The sequence below is a fragment of the Myotis brandtii genome, unplaced genomic scaffold (genome assembly GCF_000412655.1).
Source record: "Myotis brandtii unplaced genomic scaffold, ASM41265v1 scaffold285, whole genome shotgun sequence".
Classification (NCBI taxonomy): Eukaryota; Metazoa; Chordata; class Mammalia; order Chiroptera; family Vespertilionidae; genus Myotis; species Myotis brandtii.
The window spans coordinates 3,462,059-3,480,450 of NW_005360891.1; the positions used below are offsets into that span (position 1 = coordinate 3,462,059).

General features: G+C 37.4%; 1 long non-coding RNA gene and 1 pseudogene across 1 annotated transcript in view; both read right to left on the bottom strand.

Annotated features, from left to right (window-relative positions):
- LOC102246546 overlaps positions 1 to 18,392 on the bottom strand; it is a 301,492-nt gene that overhangs the window by 269,429 nt on the left and 13,671 nt on the right. The window contains exon 2 of the long non-coding RNA XR_001362641.1: positions 6,222 to 6,304. This is a non-coding gene — a long non-coding RNA (uncharacterized LOC102246546). The remainder of the gene's footprint in view (positions 1 to 6,221; positions 6,305 to 18,392) is intronic.
- LOC106726579 lies at positions 940 to 1,623 on the bottom strand (annotated as a pseudogene).

Consider the following 18,392-nt stretch of genomic DNA (forward strand, 5'->3'; position numbering starts at 1 on the left):
CTTCCTACCCTACACCTCCATTTGGGAGTTTCAAATTCAACATTTCCTAACTAAGCATATTCAAATTCAACATATACAAAAATCACGGTATTGATCTTTCCCCTAAAATATGAGCTCTATTAGAACCTTCCTCACTTCAACATTCAGATCCAGTCCGTCACAAAGTCCCACTGACATAACTTCGAACACAAATCCACTGGCTAGTCTAAGAATCACTATCTTTCACCTGGACTACTGCAGTAGACTTTTAACTTATCATCCTGCATTCATCTGGCCTTTCACTAATCTGTTCTTCGCACTGCAGCCAGTATGATCTTTTCAAAATGCAAATGTAGTTTTTTCTCACCTACCATTCCCAGCCACCCTCATCCTATCTAACTGAGTCTAAAATTGCCAACAGACACAAACTGTTCCAGGCAACTGTGCCTGCATGTACGTGTGGGTGGGAGTAAAATGCAAAAACCTACACATGCAATTCTGAGAATGTGCCTGATTGTGTATTCATTTTTTTTTTTAATCTTCACCGAGGATATGTTTCATTGATTTGAGAGAGAGAGAGAGGGAGAGAGAGAGAGAGAGAGAGAAACATCCATCATTGAACCCACAATCTAGGTATGTACCCTGACCTGGAATCAAACCAGTAACCTTTGGTGCACAGGATGATGCTCCAACCCACTGAGCCACACTAGCCAGTGCTGATTATGTATTCCAATCATGTTTTAAAATCTCCCAAAGAGTTTCTAGGCTTGTTTGCCATTTGAAACCATTTATGCCTTTTCACAGGAAATGTCAAGTTTTCTGTAGAGTAAAAATCTTCATCACTTTCCAGGTTTATTTATTTATTTTCTCTCATTGCACACAAATCATATAACATGGGTGAATTTCAGGAGGCCTTGCTTTTTTAAAAAACTTTTATTCACATTTATTTTATGCTGGCTGAACTAACTCTCAGGTCATAAGTTTCTTCATTTTTCTTCTGTGCAACCTCCTCTCTGATTTAAGAACAGTCTGCTCTTTTTCAGTAAGACCATCTCTCTGTGGCAAGGAAAGCTCATGTGTGGGTTAATCCACCCGTGAGCTCTGTAAGTTCTGTGCTGTATCTTGGGAGCTTTGTTCACCTGGATATGCTCAATGACCAGAGAATCTACATCTAAACCCTTAAGTTCAGCACTACTCTCTGCATTTTTAAGCTTGTGGAGCAAAAATTCAGCACTTTTTTTTGAGCCACTGACCCTTTGTCCAGACTCACTCTTCGGCCTGGGTACACCTACCAACTCCACCATTGTATCGACAGAATAGGACACATTGCTTCTGTAAAGTGACATCCTTCAAATACTTGCTGTCTTTTTGGATATGCATACCCTTGATGACCTGGGCAGTGTCACAAGTGTTCTCAAAGTGAACACAAAGATTTGAACCTCTTGATTTGCATGATTTTGTGGGGTTTTCTGGGTCAAGTGAATAGCGAACCATTTTCAGAGGTCACCTCAGGCCACTTTTGGGAAGAGAAGGAGGCTTTGTTGTTTGAGAGGCAGCATGGTGAAGCAGAAAGAGCTTGGATTAGTGAGTGAACAGATGTGAATTTAAATCACAGCTCTGCAACTTGTTAATATTATTTGAGCTCAGTTCCCTATTTTGAAATGAGAATCTCTCATAGCTTTGTATTTTTTTTTTTTTTTAGAATTTGATGAGCTCATCTATGCAAAGATTCTAACATTTCATTTGACATGACATGCAGTAGGTGGTCAGGGAATGTTCCTTCTTACCAAGATGGGTGGTGTCAAAATATTCTAGTCCAAAGAAAATCCCAAGATAATTTGCAAATTTCTCCATAGCTAAGTTTGCCTCATAGACACTTGGAAGTGCGTGTTGAGTTCAAATTTCATTTTTATTGATGCATTTTAGCTAGCATAAATATTAAGCACTTCCTACATGCTAGGTTTCATGCTATGCAATTTACATTCATTATTTAATCACCATAAATTCCCTATGATGTACCATCCCATCCCATTTTATAGCTAAAGAGTGCCAAAGCTCAAAATTGAACTCGGTCAATCCACTCCAGAGCTTGTGATTTTATCTATAAGATTCTGACCTCTCTCACTGAGAGACCTAATACAGAAAACTCAAAGGAGAACTGCTGCCTCTGATCATCTAAGTTTCATCAGGGACTTGTAGAACACTTCAGTTCATTTTGCTAAAATCCAGAGCCTGGAACTCAACCATATGAACTTCTTTATATGAAGCAATTTCACTTCATTATATTACATGGCAACTCTAAGATTAAAGACCTAGAATGTACTTTATTTTTCCATGTTTGATATTATCCAAATAACATTTCTGGGATTATAGCATTTAATACCTCTTTCTGGCAGTATTAAACACCAATACCCTAAAGGATTATTCAGGCAGTGTTAAAGATAGGAATTTGGCAAGAGGGGGGAATTTTGATTGTGATCTTTATAGAATCAGGCATAGTTTAGGGACCTGATTTTGATAGCACTGTGTATGTTAGCTTCTATCTTTGACAATACTGATAGATTTTCAAACAAACTATCTCTGAAATAAAAGTATGAACCTCAGAGAATATTTCAAAGGTCAGGAACTATGTACCCAAAATTGTTATGCAACATAATATGCACCAAGTTCACATATAAGGAAATTATTTTTCCGAAGGTTAACTAAGGGTTGAAATCTATCCCATAAGGGAGTTCTATGGCAGTACCCAAAGAAAAACACATGTCTGTCTCACAGCCCACAAAGAAATCCATAGGAAAATATGAGAGATGTGTTTGGAATATTAGTTCACAAATCTGCCTGCCTTTCATAGCACTGGTGGAAGTTTGGATTCAAGAACAATGTGAAACCACAGAGTACCTGTAGCTTATAAATAGTCATCACTTTGCTTGGTTGGTTCCTGCTAACCCTGAATTCCAGCTTTGTGAAATCTAATAAATATGATGGAATTGACCAATATTTTGTATTAGTATATCCTAGGTAGAGTAATCTGAGAGCAATGACTCTTACAATGACTTAGAGTTTTCATTTGGCCACATTATTTTATAATTTTAAGTAGCAAATATATATTGAAGTATACGTAATAATATTGTACAATGCTAAGTATATGGCAGCTGCTCAGTGGAATACTGATCAATTGACCAATATCTCAGAGTGCTAATGATATTTTTATTTAATTTTTTATTGAATTTATTCAAGTGATATTGGTTTGCAAAACCATACAGGTTTCAAGTGTACAACTCAATAAAACATCATCTGCACACTGCACCATGTGCCAATTGCCCCAAGCAAAGTCTCTCTCCATCCCCATTTTCCCCTTCTTTGCCCACATACACCTATCACCCCATCCCACTTTCCCTCTGGCTATCAACACACTTTTGCCTGTGCCTATGTGTTATATTTGTATATATGCATATATTTGTTTGGTTTTGGTTAATTCCTTTACCTTCTTTCATTCAGCTGTCATTCAACAGAATGACATACATCTGTTCCATGTGTCCCTGCCTCTGTTTCTATTTTGTTCATCAATTTATTTTGTTCATTAGATTCCACATATAAGTAAGATCATATGTTATTTGTCTTTCTCTGACTGGCTTATTTCACTTAGTGTAATATTCTCCAGGTCCAACCATGCTGTTGCAAAGAGTAAGATTTCCTCCTTTTTTACAGCTGAGTAGTATTCCATTGTGTAAATGTACCACAACTTTTCTATCCATTCACCTACTGATGGCCACATGGGCTGTTTCCAGTCCTTGGCTATTGTAAGTAACACTACAATGAATACAGGGGTGCATATATTCTTTTGAATTCATGTTTTGGGTTTCTTCATATATATTCCCAAAAGTGGAATCACTAGGTGAAAGGTAGTTTCATTTTTAACTTTTTAAGGAAACACCATACTATTTTCCACAGTGGCTATACCAAACCGCATTCCCCGCAACAGTACATGAGGGTTTCCTTTTCTCCACATCCTCACCAGCCCTTGTTTGTTGATTTATTGTTGGTAACCATTCTGACAGGTGTGAGGCGAAATCTCAGTGTGGTCTTAATTTGTATCTCTCTGATGATTAGTGATGTCGAGCATTTTTTCATATGTCTATTGTCCTTTAAAAGGACAGAGTTTAGCTAATAAATTTCTGTTTTTCTTTTTATACTTTCAAATGACTGACTTTTAAATTCAAAACAACTCGTAGCCAAAATATCTACATATCCATTTTTAAAAGGCAAATAAGAGCACAGAAAATGTCAGCGGTAATAAACTTTAAAGAAAAAAAGCCATCAGTTTAAAAAAAAATCAGTTACACTGAAGCTCTTTAATAAAATATCTTTTTAGATAATTTTGAAATAGTTACAAATGATAAAGAGAGTTAGATAAGGCTGCTTAATTCAATTTCTACATAATGGAAGGGCCCACTTTCACAAAATAAAATAATATAACCTTGCATTGATATGGCAGATACATTCTAAGATGATCTCAATAAGTCATTGCCTTGCATAATCCTTGCCCCTTCAGCATGGGAGGCATCTGTAACTTGCTTCTAACCAACAAAAACGGCACAAGTAATAGGATGTGTTATGGTTATGTTATATAGCAATGGTAATGAGATATTGTTATTCCCATGATTACATTATGTTGTTGTGTTAGATTTCTAGGGCTGCCATAATAAAGTCCCACAAATTTGGTGGCTTGAAACAACAGAGGTTCATTCTCTCACAGTTCTGGAGGCTAGAAGTCTGCAAGCAAGGTGTCTGTAGGTCTATGCCCTCTCTGAAGGCTCTAAGGGAGGAATCTTTCCTTGCCTCTTCTAGCTTCTGGTGGTTGCCACAAATCCTTAGTGTCCCTTTGCTTGTAGAAGCCTAACTCCAATCTCAGGCTCTGTTGTCATATGCCTGTCTTCCCTCTGTGTGCCTGGGTGCCTCTATTTTCTTATAAGGACACAAGTAATTCCATTAGGGCCTACTCTACTCCAGTATGACCTCATCTTAACCTGACTAGTTACATAGGCAATGACCATTTTGCTAAATATGGTCGTATTGTGAGGTTCCAGATAGGCATGAATTTGGGGGACACTATTAAACCCAGTACAATTATATATGACTTTATCTTAGCAGACTGGAGGGAGGACCCTTTCTTGTTGGCTTGAGTAATGAGCTCCAGGTTTTGAGAGGGCTTATGAGGAAGCCATAGAGCAAAAAATTGCGGGCAACCTCTAGGAGCTGAGAGCCACCTACTCCTGGCTGACAGCCAACAAGAAAATAGGGGCCTCCATTTTACAAGCTCAAGGAAATGAATGCTGCCAATGACCAGAGCTTGGAAGAAGACCAAGCCCCAGAAGTGAGTGCAGCCCACTGACACTTTGATTGCAACCTTGTGAGACTCTAAGCAGAAGACCCCGCTAAACCATGCTCAGACCCCTAACCTATGCAAACCATGAGGTAATAAATGTGTATTGTTCTAAGCCACAACATTTGTGGTAATTTCTTACATAGCAAAAGAAAACTAATACAAATGGTATAGTGTTTTAAGGGCTTCAATCACTATACCTCATTTATACCTCCCAAAGCTTCATCCAAAGGCATTTCTTTTAGTTCTAAGTTATGTATACCACCAGCATTTCACTGTATTCACATGGATCATTGGGAATTACATATAGAACATGAGTGTGCTTAGTAAAAAAAATCACAGAATTTTAGTACTTATGAAGAAAATGAGCGCCAGACATGGAAATTAATTCTTGATCACCAAGGTACCAAGTAGAAAAGGCAAACATGGATCCACAGGTCTCCTGGGATCCAGTCCAAGATTTTTTTCAATATTCTAGAATCTAGATCATCACCAACTCACTGGGATACTTTAAGATCCCTAATATCAAATAACAAAAGAGCTAAAAAATAAATCATGAACTCTTAGAAAATGCACATGTCCTGTAGCTTAATAAATGTTAGCATTCATAACTAGCTCTAAGTAGCTTCTAGAAAAGCAGCAGTCACATGATGGCACTCAATAAGTACAGGGTGAGGCACACACAATTGTAAACCTACTTTTGTCCCACCCGGTATTAGATGAAAATTAATATCATGTTTTATGTACTATCACTGTTATAAAACATAAAAGACATGAGCCTATCCCCACATGTGTTGATCTGAAGACAGCACAGCCCTGTCTGCAAAAGCCACAGCTGCCACATTGATGTCAGACCCACCTGAGTTTGAATGCAAGGTCTCACATTTATTCATGTGTAAACTTGGGAAATTTCCTCAGACTCTCAGTTGTCAGTTTCCTCATCTGCAAAATGAAGGTAAGAACAATGACCTCCCAGTGTTGGTTTTAGATTCAAACAAAATAAATGCAAAATGCTTGGCACTGACAGGGTGCTCAAGAAATGTCATCCCACTGCCCTTTGTTGATGCGTTTTTAAAAAAATAAAGAGCAGTTTTCCACTTCAGATATTTCTTTGAATTATAATCTATTTCAGAGGCATTTAATGTCAATATACTTTTAATTCTACATTAAGAAACATTTTCTTTGAAAACAATATTCTGTTGGAAGGATTTACTCTTTTTTGGTCTAACCACCCATCTTTCATCCCCTCAACAAGCTCAATAGAAAATAAAGGTCTAAAAAAATCTAGAGAAAAAAAATTTCATTTGACTAGGCCTGAATTCATTGACACTTAGGAACCACACGCAGAAAAAAGGCAACAGTTTGAAGATTCTTAAATTAGTCATTGATTAGGAGTTTACATAATTTAGAGGTAGTAATCCAAAACCTGCTTCAAATTAGATGAGAGCAGAAAAGTGATGTGGAAGTAGTTACTGTTAAACTGGAATTCTTCTGATTGCACTATTTATCAGGTAGTATTTCAGATAATTAAATAGAACTATGAGTAACATGAAAGATTATAGTTATGGTTCATTTTTGCACGGGTCTGTTGAGACTTGGAAATTACATGCAGGCAGAGTTGGAAAAATTCCAACATGGACCATAGTGAATTAGGCAACAGCTGGTGAAGAAGGTTTAGTTTAGGCACTGTCCTGACAGCTGGAGAAAAAGTTGTATGTGGTCCATACTAAACTTCACATTAAAAATTAGCAGTAAAATAATTACAAGTTAATTAGAAATGTACTGTCTTGATTTCAAAGCTTAAACAATCTTCCTTGGGGCCAGTTTAAAACCATTTTAAGGTTCTTTAATCTCGACTCAAGAGAATTTATTTTCTAGCAGGTGTGCCTTAAAGCTAAAAATGTAGACATGACTTAAAATCATTTCCATGAGTTTCAAGCACTTCCACATGTTAAAAAAAAAATCATTTCAATACTGCTTGAAACCCACAAAAGGTCATGGGGAGAGGAAGCTGTGAAAAACTTAATCCTGCAAATCTCATGACACATGGCATGATGCAATGGGGTTTAGAGCCAGAAGGCTTGGGTTCAAGCCTCTGCTCTGCTAATTACTAAGTAGGAGGTTTGGGGAAGAATGCATGTCCTTTTCAAATCTTAGTATTCTCATCCAACTTGGGAATGATAACACCTACCTTCCAACTATTATGAGAAGTAAGGGACCTATATATGGTACCTAGTTTGTGGTTCCCAAACTGCACGGAGGCACTCCAGGACACTGAAGTACACTTAGGGTGCTATGGGCTATTTCAAATTTTCCAGAAAAATGCAGAAATATTCAAAATCTGTCAGCCACTGTGTGAACTACCAGCTCAAAGTGGTTCACAGTTTCAACATTAGATCATATTACATTCCTCTCAGTGATGGTATATCTTTGTGAAGCTGGGTTTTGGTGGTTGCTAGACAAAAAGGAAATAAGAGTGAAAATCAATGTAGAACAGGAAATGAGGGTAGTGGTGCCAATCTGATTACAATGTCTGAGAGGTGTGTGGTGCCCAAGAGGCCCACACATCTTTTTAGTAAGTAACTGTGGTTAAAACGAAAATAATTTTTTTCTTTCAACTAGGTATAGTTTTTTCTTAAATATGTTTTTTAAGTTGTTATAAATAGATTTTCAATTGTTTGGACCTAACCACTCAATTAACAATATAGTTATTTATTTATTTTGACCTAGGAATCCATGCAAAAAATACTGAGATACTGAAGGTGTCATAAATGGAAAAAAATTAGAGAACTTCTGTAGTCGGTACCAATAAATTCATTTCCTCTCAGACTTGATATTCTTTCACATGATTGAACTCTTTCTCTCAAAATTTAAATAAAATTAGTTCTGTTGTCATTAGTAATGCTCACCACTATTCTCAGATTTTGCAATTTGATGGGGCCATATGATTTATCTTTGACCAACGGGATTTGAAGAATTTATGAACTCTCCACTCACTCTTCTCCTGTTGAGGCATCTTACTCAGTTGAGAAGACAACAGAGACTCGAGATCTAAGTAGTTTTTTCTCAAGTTACTGTAAGAAGAGTCAACCTGGAGAGTCAACCTGGACTCACTGAGTCAAGCCAATGAGATTTGGTGGTTTGACTAATGCTCAAACTTGTTTCTATTACCCTCTCCACCGTTCTCCTAAATATGGTTTTCTTACTCTTTTTGCAACTAATTCTAAAAGATAATTAGTTAATAACTGGTGCAGCAGACAATGTGACCTGAATAATAGAAGCTTGGATGGTGGAATACTCAAAGAATAGTAGTTATCGACAGTGTTGGCTAAAACAGCCTGATCATGGAGTGATGCCCCAGATCACAAATTAAAGTAAAAAACACATTCATTCAATCAATGTCAAGCTGTGGTTTATAACATCTTAAGGGTTAAAAAGAAAATTGCAAACATTTAAACAGAATGATTACATTTGGGTATAAGGACATATACAGTAAGATAAAGCTACTTTCATATAAAATGTTGGAACCATAGATGTTCAATGTATTTTCTGTACTCTTGGGACTTTGGCTTTATATCACAAATGGGGAAGCAATTTAAATATTAAATATTTCCAGGGTGGGGTAATTTCTGACTGGGATAGAAGGCATAGAAGAAGTGATCATTCCCAGTAGTTATAGAATGAGAGTAGGAGGAGGAGGCTTTGAAAGTAAAATTTAAATAGGTCACTCAATACCTCAGCTATTATAAAGAAGAAGTGGACTAGGAGGAATTCAGGAAAAGAAGAACTGCATTCATTGATTCATCAATGTTTATCAAATATCTTAATGTGTATTCCATAAATGCTACCAGGTAACTGGGACTTGGTATCTGATTCTAAAGGCTATTAATCTAGCAAGGAGATAGACTTGGAAAGGCATAATCACAACATAATGTGTCCATTACTATTTAAAAACAACAATAACAACAAAAATGCTCTGGAAGATCACAGATTTACAAGAATAAATATGCCTACAAGAATCAGTGGTATTTGTATCAAAGAGGAAAGATTTAAGCCGGATCTTAAAAGATGAATGAATGTGTTTAGAATTGTAAAGTTTTGAGATTTTAGCCTATGAGCAAACTCTCATGCAACAGTTTCATGGATGCTGGCAGAAAACTTGAGATTCCTGAATCAAACCGAAAGGGCTTTAACTCAGAGCCATAGTCATAGCCAGAACCTTAGCATTTTCCTATACCAGTTTCCTGAGTCCCAATTCCCATGGATGACCCAAAAAGGGGCAAGTAACACTTGCCTGCATAGTGGGTTGTATTGCAGAGGAGAAAACCTGAGCTTAGGGTGGCCAATTTTTTTTTATAATGGTCAATAAACATGCCTGCCCTGTGCTCAGAAGACACTATCTCTGTCTTCTAAGGATGCTTGTCATACAAATATCCTGGCAAAGATAATCCAGAACACTGGCAGTGAGTGCTTCTGCTCACAAAAGTGCAGAAATGTAAGTAATCCACAGAGAATTATCTCCCAACAAGCAGGGGTTCACCAAGACGGTAGAGCATGATATCTTAGCAGAATGTATAACATATGTGACTAGCCAGAGTTCAAGATACCTTTCAAAGAATGAAGCAGTGGGAGAAGTAGGCAGAGGGTAGTGTGTGTTAGGAAGAAAAAATAAATCCATAGAATTACATTGGAATTAGATTATTGAGTAAAGAAAAAATATATAAAATGTTAACCTGTGTTCACCAATAGTTTTTCAGTGTTAGCCTCTTGGTAGGAACTCCTTATATTGAATGAATGAATGAATGAATGAATGAATTACCTGCTTTGTCTTGTAAACATAGGGAGCTACCATAATTTTAAATGAAGAGGCAAATGATCATATCTGGTAGCAGTGTGACAAAAGCATTACTGTTGAAATAGAAAAATTTAGTCTATAATTAGGCTTTTGCAATAAAATAGGGGAGATAAAGGAGAAGGACTGAGTATTGAGAGGAGTTATTGAATTAATTTAGAAAGACCAACCAAAGAACCTGGCAGTCCACTGGATGTGCAAGTGAGAGTCCAAGAATAAACATGAGTTGTATAGTGGGTTTAGGAGGAGAGGGTTGTTGAATAAATGGTGATGTCACTAACTGTGATAGGAAATGCAAGAGAAGATGCAAGTTGGAAATACAAAGAACTTGATGTTGGGCTTGTTTCATTTACATCTTAAGAAGATACACATGGCAAATCTGGAAGGATTTCTGAAGCTCCAGAGAGAGAATGACCTGGCAGGAAGTGGTAGGCGCTGAGATAATAGCTAAAGACAAAAGAGTGAAAGAAATAACGCAATGACAAAGAGAGAGAGAGAGAGAGAGAGAGAGAGAGAGAGAGAAGGCTTTCCATATGGGAAGTGCCAACCTTATCTCCCAAAAGAAGTATGTGTGGGAAAAGAAAGAAAACTGGTGAGAATAATTTAGGGTTGTGGGGGGGGGGAGGGGGGAAATACTGAAAGAGGTGGAGAGGGAATCAAAAGGATGATACCAAAGACAGTTTCCAAAGGGAAAGTCATTAGCAAGGGCGAGTCAAATTGGAGGGGAGCTAAAAATTACCCATTGGATTTAGCTTTTGAATCATCGTAGATTTCAAGAAAATAGTAGGGGGAGAAGGTAGATTATATAATGAAGCCAGCTTCTTATTTCAGAGGAGAGGGGAGAGGTAGGTTCAATCAAGTTGGCATCAGCTTACCTGGTGTGATAAACTGTGGGGTGAGGGGGGGGCACTTTTCCAAATATACGCCTTAAAAAGAACTTTCTCAATGGCACCCATAAGTCATCACCTAAAGTCTCCTCCACTATACATTGCTACTTTGAGTCATAAAGTTTTTTCCCCTTTCAAAGATCCCCTAATAAAATGAAGTTGCTCCTGAAAAAAAGTCATAGTTTAAACTCTTCCTCTGAAGTGTTAGTTCACATGGATTTAACAGAGAAAATGTTCTTAGCAAATGAGACACCAGAGTGGTCTTAGTATCCTAGAAGTAGAATAATGGAGGAAGGGGCATATTAAATGGGGACCTGTTGAGGTCCCCAAAAATCAAGGTACCTATTGGATGATTTGGTTAGAGTCTGGCTAGGCTGTCTTTTTGCTGGCTGGCTCTGCCAAACATTTTATTTTTATTTTTTTACTATTTGAGAACACAGGACAGTTGAGAAAATATAAGTGTGCAGTAGAAGTGAATTTATCTTAAAGCACACAGTAAGTGGTGGAAAGTTACTGAGGTGTTAATAGTTGCAGTTGCTACCCAGACTATCAATTAAGATTTTAAGCTACTGCACTCACTTTAATTAAATCAAGCATACTTTTCTGGACTAACCAGGAGTATTTGGCTCATCTGCAGAGCAAGGCAGATCCATAACAAGAGTCTTCAATTTATTAACAGCTGCTTTCCAGGTTACTGAATTAACCAGGCATTTACTGAGCATCTGCTATGTAGCAAGATAGTGTTTGAAGTAAAATAACAATGAATGGGAGTTGGGTATTACTTTAATTCAAAGGTAAGTTTTTGGCTTGTAATGAGGAATTGTATTAAACACAAATAAGATGTTTCCAAGTTGGCCATAATGTTCATCTCATTAGAAACATAAACACTGCTGTGAGGGAAAAAAACTCCCTCGCAACCAGCATATTCAAGATCATCTCCACTAGGCAAATTCTCATGAGTATCGACTAGAGAAGAGAAAGAAATAATAGGATATATCATCTCTTTTTAAAAAAAAAAATTGTCACCAAGTTTCATTTAGTTTTATGATGATTTCTTTAAGTTTCAGAAGCAAATAGAGGCTTCTATAAAATGACAGATCCTCTTGGAAGCAGTTCCAAACATTAACCAATTACAATAGTACCGTCTAAAAGATTTAAAGGAAAACTAATTTTCTTTCACTTCAAAAAATACACATCTATTTATGTCCCTAATTTTTCTTTTCTTCTTTTTATTGTAATTATTAAATGTTTGCATTTTTCTGTGAACCTAAAAATGCACTAAGAAAGTGAAGTTTTGTTTTTTTAAAATTTTTAATGCTTGAGGGCAGGGACTATGTTTTTACATGTTGAGTAAATTGGAAAATCTAATAAATTTAGATCTACTCATGATTTTTAAAAAGGGTTCTTAACTCAAATTTCACAAGTCCTTTCCAATTCCAAAATTTAACTCTAGTGTCTGCAACAAAAGAGGTACTGGCACAATGATTATTTATAAGGTACTCTACACCATAAGGAAGCATCACATCTAACAAGTGTGGGGAGAGAAGTACATGAGAGTGGAGACCTTGCATACAACTCATAGGCAGTTCCTGGGGTATCAGCTCTACCACAAAAGGATTTTGAATTACAGCCACATAGAATTTGTCAATACTCTACAAAATGTAAGGCTTCTAAGTTCTCTTGTCCCAGAAACTGTATTTCTAAGAAGGTATCCTGATGAAAAAAATCACAGACATGAGCAAAGATGTTTTATAAGTACAGACATAATAATGTCCACTGCAAAATTGAAAACTCAAATATCCATCAATAGGGAATTATTCAATAAACTACTATAATATTACCCCAATATTCCATGTAATTGGTATAATATGGCCATTAAAAAATAATGTATAATATATAAGAATAGTAAACAGCAAAAAATGTTCACAATAAATTGTAAAGCTAAAAAAATCAAAGTATCTATAATTGATATTCTAAAAATATATGAAGCTATAGTATAGGTAGATATAGATATGAATAAAACAAAGACCTGGGAGATCGAGGTTCAGGGAAGCTGTAAAGAGTATCGTTTCTACCCCTGACGTCCCCGAATGCTGAAATGAGGAAACTGAGCTCTTGGAGGAAGGGGCTTGCTCATATTCCCTCAGCAAGACCAGCGCGATTGCACATGACTCTTGGGAGCAGAGGGACGACCCCTTGCGGGGTGGGGGTTGCTGCGCCCGAGGGGTCCCCGAGGCAAGTCCCAAGAAATATTCCCAGGCCACAGATGGGGAAAACGAAGCTCGAGAGAGGCAGGGACTTGCAGGGTTGGTCGGGTTGCCAGATTTAGCAAATGGAATGCAGGACGTCCCGTTAAAGTTGAATTTCAGGTAAACAACAGTGGCTTAGTATAAGAATATCCCAAATATTGCAGGGGACATACATTTACTAAAAAACTACTCGTCGTTTGTATAAATTCACATTTAACTCTGCGTCCTGTAATTGACTGGTGTTCCTAGGCCAAGGTCAACCCAGCTGAGTGAGGAGCAGAAAGAGCTGTTGAAACATTGGCAGTGCCTCCCCACCTACGGCTCACTAGTCTGTGGACCTGCGCTCCTCCCAGGCGCAAGGCTGAGGTGGCCTGCAGGGACCACAGCCCCTTCCAGTCCTGGTCTGCCCTCCAGAGAATCTAGGCTGCAGACACACACCTTCCAAGCCTAGCTTACTCAAGACACCTAGGCTCCAGATGGCCCTGGCAAGTAGGAGAAACGCCTGTCTTTTTTTGAATTGTAAAGCTAAAAAAATCAAAGTATCTATAATTGATATTCTAAAAAAAAAATGAAGCTATAGTATAGGTAGATATAGATATGAATAAAACAAAGACCTGAAGGACAATGCTAGTCAAAGTTGTCATTAACCTGATCTACTGCTATAACCCTCCTAACTGGTTTATATCTACTCTTGGCTTCTAGTAATCCTACTTCTTCTAGACTGCATCTATATCACTTCAAATGCAAATCCTATCATGCCATTTCCAGTAAAAAAATATTTAAAAATGTTCCTTCTACTTTTAGGATAAAAAAAAAATCCCTGTAAATTACAATTTATAGGGATTGTTCCCTCCCTGGTTTTCTCTCTATCACCTCTTGCCACTCTCCTCCAGGTCTCTCTGAATGCCACTGCCTGCACTCCTAACAACTGCACCCCACGATTCAGTTCAAGCAGACACTATTCTTATCCTTCTCAAACTAAGCATTGTTTTCATCCTCCCTGATCTGTACAGTATAAGAGGCCTCAAAAGCCCATTCCTAAAGAGGAATTTATATTTCCTATCACACCAAGAAACAGGCAAAAGGGTTTTCAATCAGCCCTGAAGCAAGATCTTGGCTAGAGAATAAACAAAAATGCACAAAGGCAGTTGGCCTCTTTATGAAGGGTTTCTCTGGCAAGCTGTTGGGCTTAGCAGAAGAACAAGAGCAGGGCTGCCACCATAGAAAGTGGAGAACCTACCTTTTTGTCTCTGCCAATGAATCGTGATCATAGAAGAATGTTAATTTATTAGCAACACTCACATCCTTCATCATCACATCTACTACAAACACCAACTCTGTGTCTTTAGAAAATTCATTTAACCTCTCAATACCTCATTTTTTGATACTGTGTAATGGGGTATGAACTCAGTCATATATCCATTTCTACATTTTTTTCTGGTAGCTGTAACTCTAAGACTTGCTGGCATTAATGTTCACCTTACCTTGGTTTTACCTGCATACAAATTGGACTTCAAGGGCACACATTGATTTGCCCTGGTCCTATAAAGCCCTAGAAATGGATTTGACCAATAGATGCCACAAAGAAAAGATTGCTATGAGAAATAGACAGTGCATGGCATTAGCAGACAAAGCAAATCATTTAGCCAAATACATTTAAATCCATAGGCCAAACCTGGGCAGCCCAAATGTTTCATGAATTTCAGTAGCTGAGTGACTCTCTGAATTTGTATGGTGTGTGTATGTGTGTGACCTTCTTGCAAAGGAAGCCCCCGCGACCCCCCTACCAAAGTGCAAACAATCTCCCTTGTGTGCCCGAGGCCTAGATTGTTCAGGGCTACCCTGAGATAAATTCGACAACAGGTTGTGGAATGGGGCACCTCTGGAGGCTGATAGGCTAATAGACCCTAATCCTCACAATGCTCCACATTAAAATTCCTTTGAAAAAGGCACTCCTGAAAGGGAAATAACATGTCCTGCAGGGAGAAACCCAGGTAGACAGTGAACTCTTTCCCTCATAATTTTTCTTACTAGTCTTTCTGATTTTACAGCATGATATGTTCTGAACCTTTTAGTAAAATGGAGGTTTCTCATTTCAGCCTAACTGCTGTTAATCTGTTCCAAATGTTAAAGTTGCAAGTAAGGTCTGGTAACCATCGCCGTATTGAGTTGATAATAGGAATAGAGTTGATCACCATCTGGTTTGGTTCAGAGTACAACTTGCTGCCTAATATTGCAGAATTTGAGTTGGAAGACCCCTGCATTTCATGAATGCCACAAAAAAGAATTTAAAACAGCACTCCCCAATAGTCAGATGTCCTTATTTATTGCTCTATAGGTTTGCTAAATATGGAATATCACATTACTAATTTTGGCAAATTCCAGGGTACATAAACAGGCCAAAACCTCTTAACATAAATTATGCCAGAGCTGCCTAATGATAATTTGAAAAATTCATGGTGCTTGTTTTCCAGAGTTATGACAGAAAACCATTTCATAAATAAGAAACAAAATTTGAAATCGGTTTCTTATTGCAAGTCTCCCTTACCAATGCTGCTGTTTCAGATCTATGAAAATATACTTTCTCCCACCACATTATGAATAAATTGGAAAATCTGATTTATCTAGAACTACCAGTAATTTTCAAAATGGATTCTTGACTCAAAAGGAAACATTTCACAAGTTCTTTACAATTTCAAAGTTCTGAGTATTAGAATAATCCAGCAACAATCTAGCTTTATACAAAGGAAACTTTCTTCTAATTATATTAAATTATTACTAGGCATTATATTTTCTGAGAGTCCAGACAATAAATATTAATGACAAGGACTATGTCAATCTATTTCCATTTTCTTTCCAATGTTTTGAATTATGACTGGTACATAGGTGTCTACTTACTGAACAGAGCCCAAGAGGCCTCCATAGGAAAAGTAACAAGTCTTTGAATAACAACTTCCTATTTGCTTGAAATTTCTTCCCTTTAATCAGGGCATTTATAAAAGATAATCAAAGAATGTAAACTCTCCATAAACAATGCAATAGCATGCAATGCCTCGCTGGCAGGAGATCCCAATTTCCTGAACACACATTGCTCATTTATTTAGGGAAAACATGTCCCAAATCACACAAGCAAGACAAAGACACAGCCCTCCTTGACAGACTTATTTCTTTTTAAGTAGAGTATATCTCCAGGCACTCCCTCTACTGTAGGAAACAAGATTTATTTAGATATGACTTTCTCAATTAACTATGGCTTCAGGAATTCTTTCTGAAATGTTTGCCCTAGTCCTCCAACTTTTTAACTTTATTAATAAATATGTCATTTCATTTTGACAAGATAGACTTTCTAATATGTCCCTGTTAAATACTTCTAAATATCCAAAAGCCAATTCCTTTAATTAAATGACTTGAATATAATCACAGATTTGCAAGACAAGAGTAGAAGTCATCTAGTCCAGCTCTCTACATCCATTGAAAGCAGAACCTTGTGAAAAAGTATCACTCCTATTTTTTAAAGACCTCCCAAGTAGATTTTAAGAGCATCCATTGAATGACTGTCCCAGAATCCTCTTAGATTAAAGCATTTCTTTAAATCTCATTTTCCTTCTACACCTTCTGGCCTACCTATCTCCTACAAGACCAGCTCTTGTTTCCTAGCCAAAGGCTAATGTCTGTGAACTATGGACTGGCTGTTTTTTGTTTTGTTTTTTTTTAACAGTATGACTTCCATAAGAGCAAAATTGAGGTGAAAAAGCAAACCTATTCCCTGTTCCTTTTTTCTCCATCCTTTTCAATCTTCCAACTCCTTTCTTTTCTGGTTCTGCACATCATATCTCAGAAGCCTATTGTGTATTTGCTTTGTCACCCATCAGACATAACTCTGCAGAGAGAAAAAGTGCCTCTGTGGCATATTATAACTTGGGCCAATAAATCCCCACTGTATCGAGAAAATTCCTTTGTACCGTGATGAAGGCGCCTTCTAACAGCCAAGAAAGGAAACACCAGTCCACATGTGCACCTTAAAAGAAACTTCATGTACTTTGTTTTCCCTTTCCATCTGACAGCCCTGCAATCTGGAAGCTAAACAGAAATGGGTCTGCTTAGTACTTGGAAAGGAGACAGTTTGAGAATGCCTAGTACTGTAGGCTTTCTCTCCTCCCGCGCCCCCCTTACTCATACTCCCACCTGCCCGAGCATTGTGGTGGTGAAGAAAGCACACTGAATTCCAGATAAGCAATACGGTGATTCAATAACCTTCTATGAATTACAAACCTTCACTGTACCCAAATTACAGAACAGATTTTTAAAATTTTCTTTCGGCTCTAAAAGTCTAAGAATAGATTTTTGTGAAGAAAGTCTATTTGTCCATATTGTTAAAAATGGGGTATGCTGATGGGCGAGTGAACTTGAAGAAGAAAGTTAAATGTGTGCAGCATTGAAAACACTCTGAACTTACATTCTCCTTTTTACCCACTGCATTGGTTTGCTCTGAGTTGTAAACCACTCTGCCCATACAAGTTCTACATCATCCTCAAGACCGAATTCAAGTCTAACATTCTGCCTAAATCCTAATTGCTATAACCTCCGTTAAATACTCTGTCCTCTGAATATTATACCCAAAGTCTTGACCATATGATTCTGGGTTTAATTATTCTCTACTTTTTCATGTGTTAGTCTTATCCTCTCATCGAAACTGTCAACTCCTTGACAAGCTGGATGGGAGGATAATTAAACTACTCTTAGCTTTGGTATTATTCCTTCATTCACCACATCTAGCTGTGTGGCCCTGAGCAGGTATTTGAAATTAACTGTGCCTGAGTTTCCTCATCTCTAAAACAGAGCCAACAATACTAAGCTTACTTGGTTTTGAGGGACCATTAGATAATCAGAAATACTTGAATCTATGTTTCCTTAATAATTTAGAAAGATTTTTAAAGTATTTCAGCCTCATAATTATATAAAAAAAAATTCTAGCATTTTAGACCTAAGGATAGGATAGTCAGGTAACTTAATGTAGACCTTGCTTGAGATGTTGATGATTT